Below are 17,756 nucleotides of genomic sequence, written 5' to 3' on the forward strand. Positions count from 1 at the left end.
AGAAAATGGAAACGTATTGCAAGGGAAAATGGGAACTTGTCGCAGGAAAAGGGGCATGTGTCAAAATAAAAGGGGCACTTATTATAGGTGAAAAGTAATAGGGGCACTTTTTCTTTGTAAAAAGGGGCACTTCTTACGAAGTTATAGGGGCACTTTACCTACGTGAAAAGGGGTACTTTTGAGGTACTTCAACAATTGGGGGAACTGTGCCCCCCCCCCCGGAGCGCCGCCTCTGACTCACTTAATAAGAAGATATTTTGAGAGGGACAAGGTAATTTGCTGTTGATGGAATTTTAGGGAAATCAATAAAAAGTTAAGAATTAGATCGTCACTTATGTAAGATTTTAGATCTTTAAACATTCCGCTAAATCTAGCTCAACAGACCCGCCCCTCCTTATTAAATTTCAAAATGCTTTCGATGTTTAAACATGGGGAGTGGCTATTGGGCCGTCGTTGCTGTAAGATCGTAAATTCGCTTTGTTAATCCAAAATGAGTGGTCGAATCAAGCCATTTAAAAAAATTTCTTTGACCTTTCAGTTATGTGTATTTGTTTCATCGTCTCAGTGAGTCTTTAATCATAACAGTGTCATTCGATTTGTATTTTAAGATCTGTACTTGACAGAGCAGCTCATGCACATTCGAGCTCTGTCTATATAACCCCTCAGCCATTTTGGGGATGTCTTATAATAATGTCTTAAGTAATAATATATAATATAATGTCTTAAGTATAATATATTTCATGCTAGCATAACTGATAATTAATTTAGCATATTATCTCCTTAATTTATCTTTATCTCTTAAATATAATGTTTAGTGTTACTGAATACAACTTAAATATACACTAGCTTGAGACAGGTTATTAATAACGTTTTAGATGAATATGTTTGAAATTGTGATAAATCTCTTTATGAGAATAAAATATCCTAATATGATGTTGAATTAGATTTCTTAATATAAAGAGATGACTCTGATTTTCCCAGTAATATAATGGAAAAACACATAGTATGATATAACCTCATGCCCTTGACAGCATCATCTAAAATGCGCCATCATGTTTTGTATATTTGTAAATTGTAAGAAGCATTAAATGTTAAGTCAACTCATAGAACTGATTTAAAAAATAAAAGAATTATCCTATATTACAATCACATCAAATCAGTTGATTTCTTATTTTTGTGCTATTGTTGATTGATTGAATGTACACAACGATTGCTTGTTTCTGTGATTTGGGCATTTTATTATGTCTATAGTTTGGGGTAATTACTCTTCGTTTGACATCTGTTATCAGCGGCCGCCTTTTTTGAAAAGTTACAATAAAAGAGTATTATTTCTACATATACTTCTCCCTTTTGGAGCTATAACAATATTCGTTTTGGTTTTCGTCTCTTGACTGAACTACATCCATACAGTTGAATTGTAAAATACATGTAGATTCTGATATGCATCTGAGTATATATTATAGCTCTTGTCAGTGGTCATTTCACTGAGTCAGTACCTAAATTCAATTTGTTGTTTTTACTTTAGTTCCTGATGGTGATCATATATTAAAACTCGTCATATCTCTGATCGGAGGTTTCTTTTTAGTCCTGTTTGTTCGTATTATATATGGCAACGATGAAACCAAGAAGTGTTCCGTATTTCACATTATTAGCAATCAATTATTATTTGTATTAACAATCGATAGATCCTGATACTATTTTTGTGTGAAGTAAACAAAAACGAAATAAAAGCGCGTCTCCGCTGAATGAACGTGTCTGAAGACGAGTCAGTTCTTAACTCCCCATCAAATTAGTTGGTGATGGAAGTTTCATGGGAAAACTTCACCCTCATTTCACATTCTATCCAAGAGACGGTGTTTTTCTTTTGCTTTTAAGTTTGAGTTTTTGGAACCGAGAAGTGTATGTCTAACGATCGAAACGGTGAGGAGCATTATTATTATTATGAAGATGATAACGTGGAGGAGAAAGAGGAGAAGGGGAGAGGAGAATGAAAGGAGGAGGAGGAGAAAGAGGAGAACAGAAAGAGGAGGAGGATGAGAAAGATAAGGAGGATGGTAATCATGCTGATGAAAACGGTGATGTTATTTGTGTATGTAAATGACGATCAAGATGATAATGAAGATGAAAATGATGATGATAATGACGATCAGGATGATAATGAAGATGAAAATGATGATGATAATGACGATCAAGATGATAATGATAATGATGATGATGATGATGATGATAATGATGATAATGATGATGATAATGATGATGATGATGCTGATGATGATGATGATAATGATGATGATGATGATGATGATGATAATGTAGACTGCCTGATTGAATGACGACTTGGTTGACCAACTTGATTTAATGAATGAATGATTTACTGACTGATTGGTTGATTGATTGATTATTTGATTGATTGAATGAATGAAGATTTACAAAATAAATGAATGATCGATTGCATAATAATTGATTGGATGTTTGGTTGACCGAATGTCTGTCCTGCCACCTCCTTCAGAAGAGATACAATTCTCCCTCACACCTTTACAACATTAAACAGTACCCCTTTTTAAAGGTGACCCTCTCCACAAGTGGTCTAGTGAAAACGATTTTCAGACCCATGACAACCTATTCTTTGACCTTCTACCATGTTAAAGTAGTTGATATGTTCTTTCTCACTTCAATCTTAATGACTTTTCAAATAACGCAACAATACTAGGATGGTGTTTCACAAATGTTTGACTAATATCAGTAACAAATCTGCTCATGACCAATCAGAAGCAAGGATTTCAGTAGCTTATAACAAAAACTGTCATTTGTCACTGATGACAAGTTCTGTGAAACGCCCCTGGACAAACTCGACACAGCGCTATTCAATTACTCAAGCATGCATCTTCAAATATCCAGAAATTTCCACCCACATTCCAAAATTCCTTGCACAAAATGCCCTTTAAACAGTTAAAACGATAGTATTTTCCGTTAACGAGGAAAAATGACTACAATGTCACAGTGTCTTTCTTAATTTACAAAGAAGTACCTTTTAGGAAGCTTAAGGTATCAATTGCCCTTTTTATTTCAAAAGACCATAATGTGGAACTTTTAAAATCCCCGGCTAGTGCTACGTACTTTACCAAAGGGCAATCAGGTTGAAATGAAGGCACTATTAAGTGCTACGACAAAACATCCCCCCTCGAAAAAGCTTTGTCAAGCCACTCATTCTCATTTGCCACTAACTTAATGCAACTAAAGGGAAACATTCTAAAATCAAGCAGATAGGACCACGCGTATTAACGGTGGATGGCAACGTCTTCCTGGTCGAATTTATCTTACAATCATCAGCTTATTAAGCATCTCTCAAGACAGTGTTGGGTGTCCCAAAAATTTGATGGAACAATTTCAATTATATTGTATAATGAAGTGGAAGTGGGCATCATATAACATTAACTTCTGCAAGGATTTGTAAAATAATTGTGTTTGACGAAAAATATTGATGAAAGTTTACACAATTGGGTTTTTCTGTTGTACGCAGAATACTTAATTTTGCATTCTTTCATTAATATTTGTCTTTAGACACATTTGTTTTGAAAACCCTTACACAAGTGAGTGTTAAATGACATCCTCTTTCACGTCATTATAACTTTGAAGTGAAATGCTGAAATGAGATTTTTGGGGAAAATTGGGGCTCCTAAATTTAGGGGGGGGGGGGCTTTAAAACCCAACAAGTATGGTTTTCTAGAATTACAAAAATGCAATGTTGCATGGTGTACTCAAACCATCGTCAGATCAACGTGTGTATTTTGAAACCTAATCAAATTTATTTAAATTAAATTGAATGGTTTATTGAAAATACTGAAAATGACAGCTCAAAGGCTGAATTACATGATAAATAAACTGAAGTAACATGAAAGGAGTGCTCGGTATGTCGCTCCACTCGCTCACATTATGGAGCATTGAACCACTTCACACACACACATAAAGTATGATGAGCAAGCAATTATGACGTCACAAGAACACTTGTGACTTAGCAAATGGTCCTTGATAATGTAATAATTAGGACAGAGGGGTATAGCGTCAATAACGTAGACGTACAGTGTCCTTATGTGCCCCGACCCCCCCCCCCCCCCTGTCAAAAGTCTCATATGCCTATATAGATATACATTGATGTTCAGTGGTGTGTATACAAGCTCAACTTTAAAAAAAATGTGAATTTGATGATATTTTATTTATTTATTTATTTATCTATTCGGCAATTTCACAAAATATATAACAATGTAAAAATGAGTAAACAAACATTAAAGGAATGTGAGTTATGAATGCACAACCTTACTGGAGGTCCTTACACTACGGTCATGACGTTATTATTCTCATTTTCCTCTGATTCAACCAACCTTTCAAAATAATTTTGAAGTTCAAATGTTCTGTTCTGGGGACTAAAATTAACACCACTAGCAATGGATGAAAAGGTGATCTAAACTCTTATTTGGATCACTCCTAATGATTTGAAATTATTCGAGATATTGAAGACGTGTGAGGAAAAAGAATCTACATTAGTTACATTTGTAATACGTCACGAGTTAAATTTGTAATACGTCACGAGTTAAATTTGTAATACGTCACGAGTTAAATTATAATACGTCACGAGTTAAATTTTAATACGTCACGAGTTAAAATTTTAATCAAGCACGCAGGGCTAGTATCTAATCATGGCTCTACATCCATAGGGTTGTTGTTAGTATATAGATCTGGGGGGGGGGGGAGGGGGGGAGGAGGGGGAGGGGGAGGAGGGGGTGTTTCACAAAGACTAAGATCGATTTAATTTGGACTTTAACTATGGCTTCATGCCACTGGTTGCTCTCAATATTGATCTCTCAATTATGATCTTTAGATAATGTTTTTTACTTCAATAATGAGCTATCAAAAAAGGTAAATTCTGTAGATTTGTGACCACGATTTGTACGTCCCTTGATAAAACAATTCCAGGAATGGTGGCATGAGCGGCCTGCCATAGTTCAAGTCCAACTTAAGTCGATCTTAGTCTTTGTGAAACATCCTCCCCCCCCCCCCCCCTTGAACCGTACTAAGAATATTTGCTCTAGGCAGGAAACAATGATATCGAATAATGCAACTTTGATTTATTCTTTTGAAAAGTCCCCCCAACTTTTGTTGTGGGGTAGGGGGGGGGGAGGTAATAATTTATTCGCACCGAGATAACACTCGTGATGAATCATTTTACGACCTCAAAATGATTAATTCTACACCAATGGATGTCCATATTTCATATAAATGAATGGATATTAAGAGTTTATTACGGTATTGATCGGTTTGATTAGCGAAGCTTGTCCTTTTCACGCTTTGATTATTAATGCTTTTTGAAGACATCCTGATGAGATGCGGTGCGGGAAGAGGGCGATGATCAATCGTCCGCCGGCAACCTTTTCCGCCTGATGTGTCACGCCTGACGCTAATTGTCATTATCTTAATGGAATACCCGGCATCGAAAAAATAAATATGAGTGACACGGTATATTAGCCCGACAGGCCCAAATCACTCACTTTTCAATGATGAAAGTGAAACAATAGGCGGTATATATTTAGAATTAAAATAAAAAACTATTGTGAGTTGACATGTTTGGGGCGAGATGACAAACAATTGTCTTCCTCATGAATTTTACTGTATGATATGGTAGGCATCAACATACTTTCCATTTCCTTTTTTTCTTCAACAAAACCCTAATGGTTTGTGCAATTTGCCTAAATACATCAATTAAAACTAATGTATTTTTGCAATTCGGGATTTGCAAACAAGAGATTACCATGAGATTTTTGTTGGAAATAATTAGAAATTGAAACAAAAAGGGATGGCAATAGGAGTTATAATAACAATCTAACCGACTACGGATACAAGAACCAAGTTGGAAAGTGGAAACACAAGTATCTCAGTGATTCGGACAGTGACTTCTTAATATATAAGAAAGACATTATAATTATATTCAAGCGTTTGCATCACCCATGAATCGCATGTATTCTTATCTTGTACTAGCCTTGTAGATGAGTAATGTTGATGGACGTTGATAAAATAAAAAAGCGACGAATGAGTTGTATCCTAAGTCAATGAATGCAAACATGTTTCAGGCCTATCAAATTTGTTTGTAGAAGCCAAATCGTTTCGAGAATTAATCTATATTCACTGCAGCTTTATGCCAATATCTCTCTCTCTCTCTCTCTCTCTCTCGCTCACGCCCACACATGGACGAGCATGCACGCACACACAAACTCTCTCTCTTTCTATTATCGTCAGTACTAAAAAGGAATTAATACACTATAACGATATTAATGATAAATGATACATAAGGCAACAAAACTTGAAATATGAATTGAATTTAATAAACAATGTTCTTTCGAAGCAGTCTAATACGTAGTTACTAGAAATAGCAGATGCATTGCATCACAAACACTACTTTCAATAAATGTTTAGGGCTAGCTGAACAAATATACCGAAAAGTTGTCAGAAAAATTGAAAGCATGCCGACAAGGGTACTAAAAAATTTCAAATTTTGCCAACAGTACTAACAACAACCAAAACAAAAATTCAACATTTTCCCTCTTAACACTAAGATAGAGAGGATAGAGGTTCACATAATACATTTCCACCTCATCTCACCATAATGCATCTCCCAAACTGTATAGGGGACACCCAACCCCCGACACGTCACTCTGATATATGAATTCAGTAGTACGTACACAATTAAGAATGTACTTTGATATTGTTCCCTCTTTACTGTTCAATACAGCCTTTTGAGTATCCATTTATGTATTTTCATTTTTTCAGCTTTTTTCACATTTTTCTTTTCCTTCTTATTCTTTGTGCATGCGTGTATGTGCGTTTGGTTTGTGATTATGTATATGTTACAAATGATTTCATTTTTGTTTTCATTAATCGTACAATCTGTGTAATAAAAATGTTTTGAATTCATGTCAAGATGAAAAACAACTGTATTTTATTTCTAAGATTGATTTGTATCGAAGAAATCATATACAAAATTTCGATGAGATGTAAATTTAATAGGTGATCCTCACGCTGTGTATTGGACCTGTTACATCCATGACATATCTTATACCAAGTTGTTGAGATGCTACTCTCCTTGAGAGGAGGAGGCTTCTTAAACCTGACATAACACCCCATATAGAGAGGATTCAATCCCCGAGGCAGAGTGTGGGACGCTTCCATCATTCTTCATTGTTTTCCACCAAATCTTGCCCCGATTTAATTATTTGCGACAATAACCCACTTCCTACGACATCTACCACCATCCTGTTGTCATGGCAACCAGGTAGCGTACCCGTTGATTCTGCATCACTGGTTTCCGATACGCAGACATGTGTTTCGAAGAGAGGGATTCAGTATGTAAATAAACATCTCTCCCAGCCTCTAAGCACTTCCCGACTTGATATGGAGCTTCCATTCTTCACTTTAGGCCCAAGATGGAGATCATTCATTTCTATTTTGTCATCCAAACTACATCCCTCATTTTCTCGAGTCTTTTCCATTCCATTTTTGCCGACCAACAGGTTCTTTCTCTCAAGAATCGACATATTTTCAAAAGTTGTTGGAATTGGCTTTTGAAATGGATTTATGTTTGTTGTAATTTATACGTCGTTAGAATAATTAGTTCCACACGATTTGTAATGGCAACTTTTCTTATTTTTTGCCCCTAATCTGTCAAGTCCGCGTAGCTGACGTACTCGATGTTCTGAAAATCTTTATTTTGGAACGAATTCAGAGCATGGTCCATCTTTTAAAGCAATATGTAGGAATTCGTATACAAAGGAAGGTTTCTTTACTCAAACTTTCAAAGCATTAAAAAAGTCAGGTAACTGCACCTTTATAATAACGAAATCTCAAAAAATGAACCTTCAAAAGAAACTCCAGACAAACGCACCTGCCGATAAATGTACTTTCGAAATAAACAAAACTTTAAACAGACCCATCTTCAAAATAAAGGTAAAAAAACAAATAAATATACCATCAAAATAAAGTTGATGGTTTCGGAATCGTCTGACATTTTGAATAATTTCTTTGAAAAAAAATGAAAAATTACCAGCTGTGCGGAATTAAATATCGTCATGATTACAGGTTCAATACCTGGAAATGTACATATCGGACTCTTGTAATAATGGGATCAGTACATTGATTTTTCATTTTATTTCGTAATATCAATTTTTCTAGGTCGAGGCCAGTACAAGATAATCACATCCCAAATGGCTTTTTTCGTAATGTAATCAAATGTAATGCATACGTCTTTGTGAGATGCCTCGTTACAAATCATTTGATTCATCTGTTGCGAATAATTGTATTTCAATAGTCAGAATGCGAATTGAATACATTACGTGTTGTTAAGTAGGTCAAGTTATAATGTTTGTGTTACCTAGCAACAACTACAATGTAATGTATGCAATTCACATTATGAATTGAAATATATTTATTTGTAACAGGTGCATGAAATGATTTGTAATGAGGCACTTAATAAAGGCTTAAGTATCAAATTTGATTACATGACGAAAATGGCCTATTAAAAGCCTCACGCTTTTAAAAGCCTTACTACCTACCAGTTAGTCACTCACTCACTCGCACCCTATCAATATGTTAAGATTTCAACATGTTCTAATCGATTTCCTCCATTTTCCTTGTTTTAGTCTCAGTTTCAGTTTCAGTTTCCGAGTTTTAAACTTTGTTTTTTCCTCCAACACCTGAGTATTTGTAATGGAAATGTTTTGGTAGGCAAAGTACATGACATATAAATTCATTGGTTTCTGAGAAAGAGATTAAGAGAGAAACTTTAACGGCTACGTGATGTCAGTGATAAATGTAGACGTATGATTTTAATATAGAAAACATTTTGTAATCAACTTCCTAACGACACCAACAAATAACAATAAATGATCACTCTCATTTCGTGGCAATTAGTCTAATTGGTATATGAATTAGCGGTTATCAGAATAATAACATGAGTGATTGGCTTGATCGGTTTATAGCAATTAATCCGGATACTGGGGAAATAAATTCTATCTTAATATGCCATAAAAGAGCAATGAAGATAAAAGTGATAAATGTGATAATTTTGATAATGGAAATTATAAATAAATGAGGTGAGAATGGAAGATGATGATGAAACTAAAGAGGGGGGGGGGGACAGGAAGATATCTTTAATCATAATTATAGCTAAAGCAATGAGTATAATGGCCATGTTATACAATAAACGACCAAAATCAGAATTGGTATATAAATTAAATCAATTTAAAAAACTTAAACACTTTCAAACACAAAATATATTAAAATGTTATGTGTGTGCGACCGAAAATGGATTAACCGGATCTTTGTCATTAAGATTATTGGAAAGATAAAGTTTGGCAATACTAATTTGCACCATTGGCATGATTTACATCAAACTGATTCTATGTGTCACTGTAGAGAAACAAATACGGCGTGATCATGTCGGATCATTTCAATATAGACAGATTGTACACAAAATATGAATCCATTCTACATGTGTATTTGGCTATAGTAATACAAAAAGATGCGAAACGAACACAAAAGGTATCCTCATCCAGTACTCGGGTAACATCACTTTCTTGATCATCACCCTACAGAATAATGATTCACACGTATTCTGGATACTCCTGGGGGAAAAGGAAATAGCCACATTTTGTTTGAAGTTAATTTGTACGTAAGATTACCTCTGTAATCAGGCAGAGACCGGCGACATGATATCTTACGGTCCTTTAGCTAGACATGTTTCTAGATCATTAAAATAATGCGATGAGTAATGGGATATGTTAATCCCGAATGATGTTGTTTAGCGTTACCGGAATACAATCCAATCATATCACAAGGCTAGGATGGACAATAATAGGCTTGAGCGACCCACTAAGGTATGCATCTTTAGAGTAAACATTATGATTAAGTAATTATAAATGATTGGACGGAGATGGTAGGTAGAAGCGTGGTCACTGTCTCTAGAGGATTAAGATGCTATGCGCAACATTGCTGTGTGAAAATAACGCCATGGTCAATGAGCAACGCTGGAAATGGGTTTGTACCCCCCCCCCCCCTCCCCCCACTCAGTGTTATTTAGGGTACGCATATGCGTGTTCCCTCCTTTTGGAAAAAAAACCGTAAGTCCGGTGTGTAAAGTCAATTTTGTGTATGTACGAGCCGGACTTTGGTGCGTGAAAAGTACCCCTTTACCGGACATTTTGGTAACACGCATGCGATAATTCCGACCCCGGAGTGGGGGAGGGTGGGTTTGTACAGATGTGTATCCATCAGATATGTTTAAAGCCTATATCTTCACTAGTTTGGCTATGAAGGATTATACCTCACTGCGTGGTCACCGATAGGTGGTTATCTCATCAAGTCAGCTCTCAATTAACATAAGAAAAGGGGGATCATGGGGGACCAACCGGTGCCGCTTAGGCATTGTTTGGTATATAGAGGGCGCAAGTAGCTACAAGTACTGCAGTCCCGCTTAACGTCACCGTGCGAAACAAAGAGCTAACAGTTAAACTCACTGTACCACTGGACCAACCCACATTTCACTCTGTCTCCACTGAATGTTTCCATATGGTTTGTTTTCGTCATCATAAAACGATCATGCGTCCCCTACTATAGAACACCATTGCCACCACCACAAATACCACCACCAACACCACTACCACCACCACCACCACCAATACTACAATAAACACCACCACCATCACCGCCGCGAACACCACCATCACCACCACCATCACCATCACCATCACCAACCATCACCATCATCACCAACATCACTACGAAACACACTACTTCTACTACTACTACTCTTACTATACTACTACTACTACTACTACTACTACTACTCTACTACTTTCACTACTTCTGTATTTTCATTTGTCATAAATAAAAAAATAGCTTTTTAGTAATAATATTATAAGAAGTCATAGGAGTAGTGTATTTACTACAACTGTTGTTATCATTAATATTACACTACTCCTACGACTTCTTCTAATACTATTATAAAATACCAATTTGTTATTTATGATAACTGAAAGTGCTTCTGCTACTGCAACCATATTAACTTGAATAACACAATGAATATAAAAACAAACATAATTCGTTTATACACAGTGGCGGAACCGGGGGGGGGGGCACAGGGGGCACGTGCCCCCCCCCCCCCCCCGCCAAAACAAATATGTTAAAATCAGCCCTAAATTCGTCCAAAATGTACTGAAAAACAGGGACGTGCCCCCCCCCCCCGGCCAAAAAAAAATTATTAAAAAATGATTTAGAAAAAAAAACGTGTCCTCTTACCCCCCCCCCCCCCCCCCCCCCCCCCGTGTGGCCCCCGGCAAGAAATTCCTGGATCCGCGCCTGATACAAGCGTGTATAAATCGATATCATCAATTGTCAATACTAGTAGGTTTTGTACTCGGAATGGAATTGTTTTCTATAAACTAATTTTAAAATATAACTCCCCCCCCCCCCCCCCCCACAGAAAAAAAAATCACAAACTCACTTCTGGCAACATTTTTTCTATAAATGTATTGATTACTTGCTTACTCAACTAATGTTATTGTTATACATGCTGAAATGATTTGGCAAGATAAGTTTCTTTGTCATTACCCCGGTTATTACCAATCAAAACCATCGTCAAAGCTCTACAACGTGCCGATGTAAGCTTGTCTTATCTTGTACACTGTAGCTACCCGTTTCACCGGATACCTTCAAACAGATTCCGTCGATATGACCACTCTCTTACTTATGAATTCACAGAAATTGAACTCCAGTCATGGATCTGAGAATCTTGTATGATTGTGGGTCAGGACAGACAGGTGCACGTCTCTGATCTTATGAGAACGTTTAAAGTTAAAGTGGAGTTGTGGTCATGCGATTGCATTGTGAAAGAAACGTTGTGGAATCGATCAGAAAATGTTGATCATCTAGCATACTATTGGTGTGTACTGGAAGGTTCTGGAATCATCAAAATAATAATAAATTTGGCCCAGTCTTGGTAAAGATACAAGCACTGTACAAAGAAAGATGTATATAGGACTACACGAACATAATCCTTCCCGATTTGTATGATTTTACAAGCAATATTTAGAATATTATTGCATTTGAAGAGCCATTCTTTTCAGGGAACATTTTGTATCTGATGTTCTTCCACACTTGCATATACACAATAACAACTCTCACAAATTGTCTTTCACCTCTTCCCAGAACTCAACCTTCTCTTTAAGAACGTTGGAAATATGATATGTAGATGAACTTGAGTCATCTCCACTTAGTTATCACTGGAGACTTTGAGTTATGGATGGATGGATGGGTGGTGGAGGTATCGAGGTGTCGTGGTATATTGGTTCATTGACTTGACTCTCACTCAAAGGGTTGAGGGTTCAAATCTCAGCCGGGCACGAGCGTCCTTTGGCGAGACGTTTATCCACGGTTGCCACTCTCAACCCAGCTTTTATCGGGTACCTGGCTAATGAGGCTTCCCCGGGTATAAATTATTCTTATCATTATCATTATTCTTATTAATAGATTACAATTTTTATTATTATTATCATTATTATAATCGAAGTGAGAAGTACAAACATGGGTATTACAGGATTATAATTAAGTAGCATTGGTAACGTAAATAGTATAATATTCTCATTGTACTAGCAGCAGCAGCAGTAGCAGTAGCAGCAGCAGTAGCAGTAGTAGTAACAGACTATCTGTAGTAGTAGTAGTAGTAGTAGTAGTAGTAGTAGTTGTTGTTGTTGTTGTTGTTGTTGTTGTTGCCTTCGTCCTCGTCGTCCTAGTTGCCTAAGTCGTCGTCGTCGTCGTTGTAGTAGTAGTAGTAGTAGTAGTAGTAATGGTGATATAGCCCCCGTATTTTTATCCTATATAAGTGGGATTTAATAGTTATCGCCTTAGTGAAAGGGGTAATGCAGGTCAATGAAACAAGTGAAATTATTGATTACGATACACTTCAAACCAGCATACTTCAAACAGAATGATAAATTTACAAATCTACACATTTGTAATCGTATTCGTCACAGGCCATCGGTACGCCTATTCGTCCTCCATTTAATCATTGAGGCTTGGCAGATAGAGCGTGAAAACGAAGCGATTATCATCATCATCAATGCCATGCAACGAATCACACGTCTAGATAGGTGTATGGACAGACTGATTTCTTCATTCATAATTAATGATTGTCGGCATATAGACGATTAGTTTCTAACGGCTTATTTCTGGCTACCAAATCAACCTGTTTTACCTGCCGGCTAGCAATCGATTTTATGCTCATCGGCAAAATTCAAATGCTATTAAAAGAGAATGATGACCTGTTCTTTGGATGATCATTAAGAAAATATATTATCATTAATAATAGGTCCCAGAGTTGGGCTGTGCTTTTTGGATTTCGTTTTATCTGATTTGTATTTTTTGAGGGGGAGTGAATAATTACCTACTTTAACAAAAATCATGACCGTTATCTCATGAAGCCAATATAAACGTCGCTTTTTCTTCTTCTAAACAACTAGGTACAGTGTCTGTCTTTCCTTGATTGAATTTGTATAACTTCTATGACCAAGTTTAGGCAATGATACAATAATATGGATTCTCTTTTATAACTTGATATTTATTCAAGCTAAGTAACATAGCAATATCGAGAATCTATTGAAACACAAGTGAAAAGCAATTATTGCATTTGTTGGCCTTTTTTACAACATAATATAAACAGGTCCTGTACGGTTGTAGTAAACATGGAGCTTTCATCCCTGGTTGTGTAAGATTGATGGGAGGGGGCTTCACGTATAGTGTTTAGATCGTTGAATAGATATAATTGGGGGGCACCCAAGGAAGATGGATGAGAATGAATGATGTAACAGTGTGTATGAATAGACATTTCGAGGGAAACAAAAACACAGCCGCCATTAATATTGAAGTATGATCATATCCGCAGAAAATGGGTGTCCTTATTCTTTTAAAATTAATTCCGTTTTGAAATTATATTTATTTGTTTATTTATGAGGGGGAAACGTACCCACTTGTAGACATGTGATAATATCATGTTTCTTTGAAACATTTTTGTTATGATCAATGTGACCCCTAAATGCATGGTCGTCAACTACCGCGATGACAACAAAATGTCAAATTATATTTATGCTTAGAAAAAGGCATGGTCTGTTGTTTGCTATTTACCACAATGAAAGCAAAGCTTTTCTGAAGAAAGAATTTACACTGTTACTGTTATACAGACTGAGTACTCTGCAACGTCTAAGGCCATCCTACAGAAAGAAAATCAAACCTCTAGATGATATAGTATTACTTTTATTTACAAAAATTGGTTTGTTTTTGCTTTTAATACACAAAATCACAAGATCACGTAACATATTTTGAGAATACAACTAGTGGCGCAATATCATTTTTTTAAATTGGTTTTGTATGAGAAACCTCCTCTAGCAGAGAAGGTGGCAGAGGCAGTGATTTAAGCAGAATACCTCTCCCCCCCCCCCCCCCCCCCCGCCGCAGCGCCCGTCATGACTTAGAATGTAAGAGAAAAAAAATAACTCTCTCTCTCTCTCTCTCTCTCTCTCTCTCTCTCTCAAATCTACGACAGAAAAAGAAACAATCAAACAAAGTAACATACAACAACATCAACACTAATGAACCACCAAAGGTTATTACATTTGCTTGGTTGCATGTTTTACTCCAAAGCCGAACAACAGATAATTTCATTAATGAGGCTTTTTAAGCTTCAATTTTCTTGACCAATGACCTCTTTTATCCACCACTGCTAAACAAGCCGGTTATAATGGGCGCATTTAGAAGAAGATAATCAATACGTATATTAGCGACGTCATGTCCGATACAATGAATATGATATTTATACAATAAATACGTGTATCGCGTGCGCGTACGTACGTGAGGCCATGCATAAAGGTCGACACCTGCTAGACATGTGCAACCATATTATGGTTGCACAGTTCAATCAGGGAGAAAATCTCACAATTATACAGCTTTATTGTCTGTGGTTATGCAGGTGCAGTATTTTAGAGTTTAGTGTATTTACTTAGTTTTGTTTTTAAAAACAAATTTGGGTAAATTTGGCGATTCTTAATGTCATTTTGTACTCCACAGACAGAGCATGTATGTTGTCAACCCGTCGATCGAACCACCTCCCTGTAGGTGTGCCCGCCAGGCCCCGTCTATGTGTCCACAGTGGTAGGGTAATGAAATAAGACATCATATAGTTAGTGTTTTTAAGATACAAATTTGGTTTTAAAATATCAATTCAACTTTGTTGTACTGATGGTTTCTGAAATAATAACGTATTTTACGTTGTCAACTATACTAGTATATCCTTGCAGGTGTGCCCGCCTACATCTATAATTATTTGCCCGAGGAGATAGAACTTAGTGTATACGCAAGCGCGCCGGAAGCAATTTGGGATTGGGGTGGCAAACATTCCAGGGGGCTCATCACCTTCCAGGGGCAGTGACGTAATGAGAAAAAATGTTCGGAAGGGGGGGGGGGGCAGGCGAAAAATCTGCATCACCACCAGTCTTACACGTTACATGCAGGTCCCGCGGAACGTTTTTCAAAGTGGAGTATTAACGATCAGGTAGAGCGTAAATTGGCGTGGGGTCCAGGGCATGAGCCTCGGCAGGGGGTTAAGGGGCTGAGCCCCCGGAAGCTCTGGGGTTTTATGTATTTAAGTACGGTTAGATGAGCATCCAGGGGCCCTCTTTAAGGCTATTGACGTGTTCCAGGGGAGGGGGGGGGGGAGAACCCCCAGAAGCTCAGAGGTTTTAATATCTAACTACGGTCAGATGAGCATCGAGGGCGCCTTAGCGCCCTTGGTGGGGTCCAGGGGGCAGAGCACCCGGAAGCTCAGGGGTTTTAGGTATTTAATTACGGTCAGATGAGCATCCAGAGGCCCGCCTTAGGGCTCTTGGTGGGGTCCAGGGGGCAGAGCCCCCGGAAGCTCAGGGGTTTTAATATCTAACTACGGTCAGATGAGCATCCAGGGGCCCGCCATAGGGCCCTTGGTGGGGTCCAGTGGGCAGAGCCCCCGGAAGCTCAGGGGTTTTAGGTATTTAATAACGGTCAGATGAGCATCCAGAGGCCCGCCTTAGGTCCCTTGGTGGGGTCCAGGGGGCAGAGCCCCCGGAAGCTCAGGGGTTTTAATATCTAACTACGGTCAGATGAACATCCAGGGGCCCGCCATAGGGCTCTTGGTGGGGTCCAGGGGGCAGAGCCCCCGGAAGCTCAGGGGTTTTAATATTTAACTACGGTCAGATGAGCATCCAGGGGCCGCCTTAGGGCCTTTGGTGGGGTTCCAGGGGGCATAACCCCCGGAAGCTCAGGGGTTTTAGGTATTTAATAACTGTCAGATGAGCATCCAGGGGACGGCCTTGGGGCCCTTAGCTGGGTTCGGGAGCGGAGCCCCCGTAAGCTCTGGGGTTTTAGGCATTTAATTACTGTCAGATGAGCATTTTTTGTACCTAATTTGTAACATTGGCAGGTCACTTATTTTTTGTCTCCGTCTTTCTTTCTTTTTCTCTTTAACATACTTTTTCAAAAAGTGAGGGGGGGGGGGGGCTCGAGCCCAGCCACTTTGCAGACCATGACATAAAAGCTTCTAAATAAGCGCATTTTTCGCCCGACTGTAATTTGGAAATTTCTTGTTTTCCAACAAACGCATAAAAAGGTATGACTTACAAAAAAATGGAGAAAAAATACCGGAAAATCATGTCATAGCAGCAACATTTGTAAATCACTGGTATCGAATAAGAAATACACCCCCCCCCCCATGAGTACGCCAGCGTTCAGGGGCTCGTGTCTTCTCACCCCTATAACAAAAAAACAGACACGTTTTCCCATTCTCGCACAATATGTCCACGATATGCGCGTATCGCTATTTTAAAGACCTCCATTGCTAAATACCGTAAAGGTGGCATGCGCAATGTTTATGAAATTTAATTCCTGTGAACTTTTATTTTCTTTGAATGGAATTGTATATGTGATTTAATTCAGGTTTTTATTATTGTTATGTTCTTTTGGGTTAAGAATACATACCATGTTTACTCCTTTACTGCTTTTTTTTTTTTTTTTTTTTGAGGGGGGGGGGCATTTTGGGGGGCAAAAATGCGTTTTGCCCCCCCCCCCCCCCCCCCCTTCCGGCGCCTATGTGTATACGTACTTAACGTTTGATTATTCAATTAAAGGCAAATAAAGCTTCTTAATACAAATTAAACAAATTATTTTTTAGAAATATCAATAAAACTTCTATTTCGTTTATGTTATCTGGTATAATAACGTGTTTTATGGGGTCAACTATCCCCTTCCTGCAGGTCGCCAGGTGTGGCCACCCAGGCGCGTAAGCAGGGGGGTATACCCTTTGGTATTTGTATGTATGTAAACCCCCCTAAACCCCCCCCCCTAAACTCCCCCCCCCCCCCTTTGGATTTTTTTTTTTTAATTATTAAAAAAATTATGCCCATCGCTGACCTAAAAAAGGTGACCTTACCCCACCCCCCCCCCCCCCAACAAAGAAAAATTTCAAATTTTCAAATTTCGAGACCCCCCCCCCCCCAAAAAAAAAAGAAAGAAAGTGAAGGCATATAGTTAGCGTTTATATTAGTACGTGTTCATTATCATGAGTGTACCTTAAAAGCAAGAGCAAATACAGCTTTTTAAAATACAATTTAATTTAAAGATAATGTATATAAATT

This window comes from Strongylocentrotus purpuratus, unplaced genomic scaffold, assembly GCF_000002235.5.
Source record: "Strongylocentrotus purpuratus isolate Spur 01 unplaced genomic scaffold, Spur_5.0 spur5_scaffold_6, whole genome shotgun sequence".
In the NCBI taxonomy this organism is placed as follows: Eukaryota; Metazoa; Echinodermata; class Echinoidea; order Camarodonta; family Strongylocentrotidae; genus Strongylocentrotus; species Strongylocentrotus purpuratus.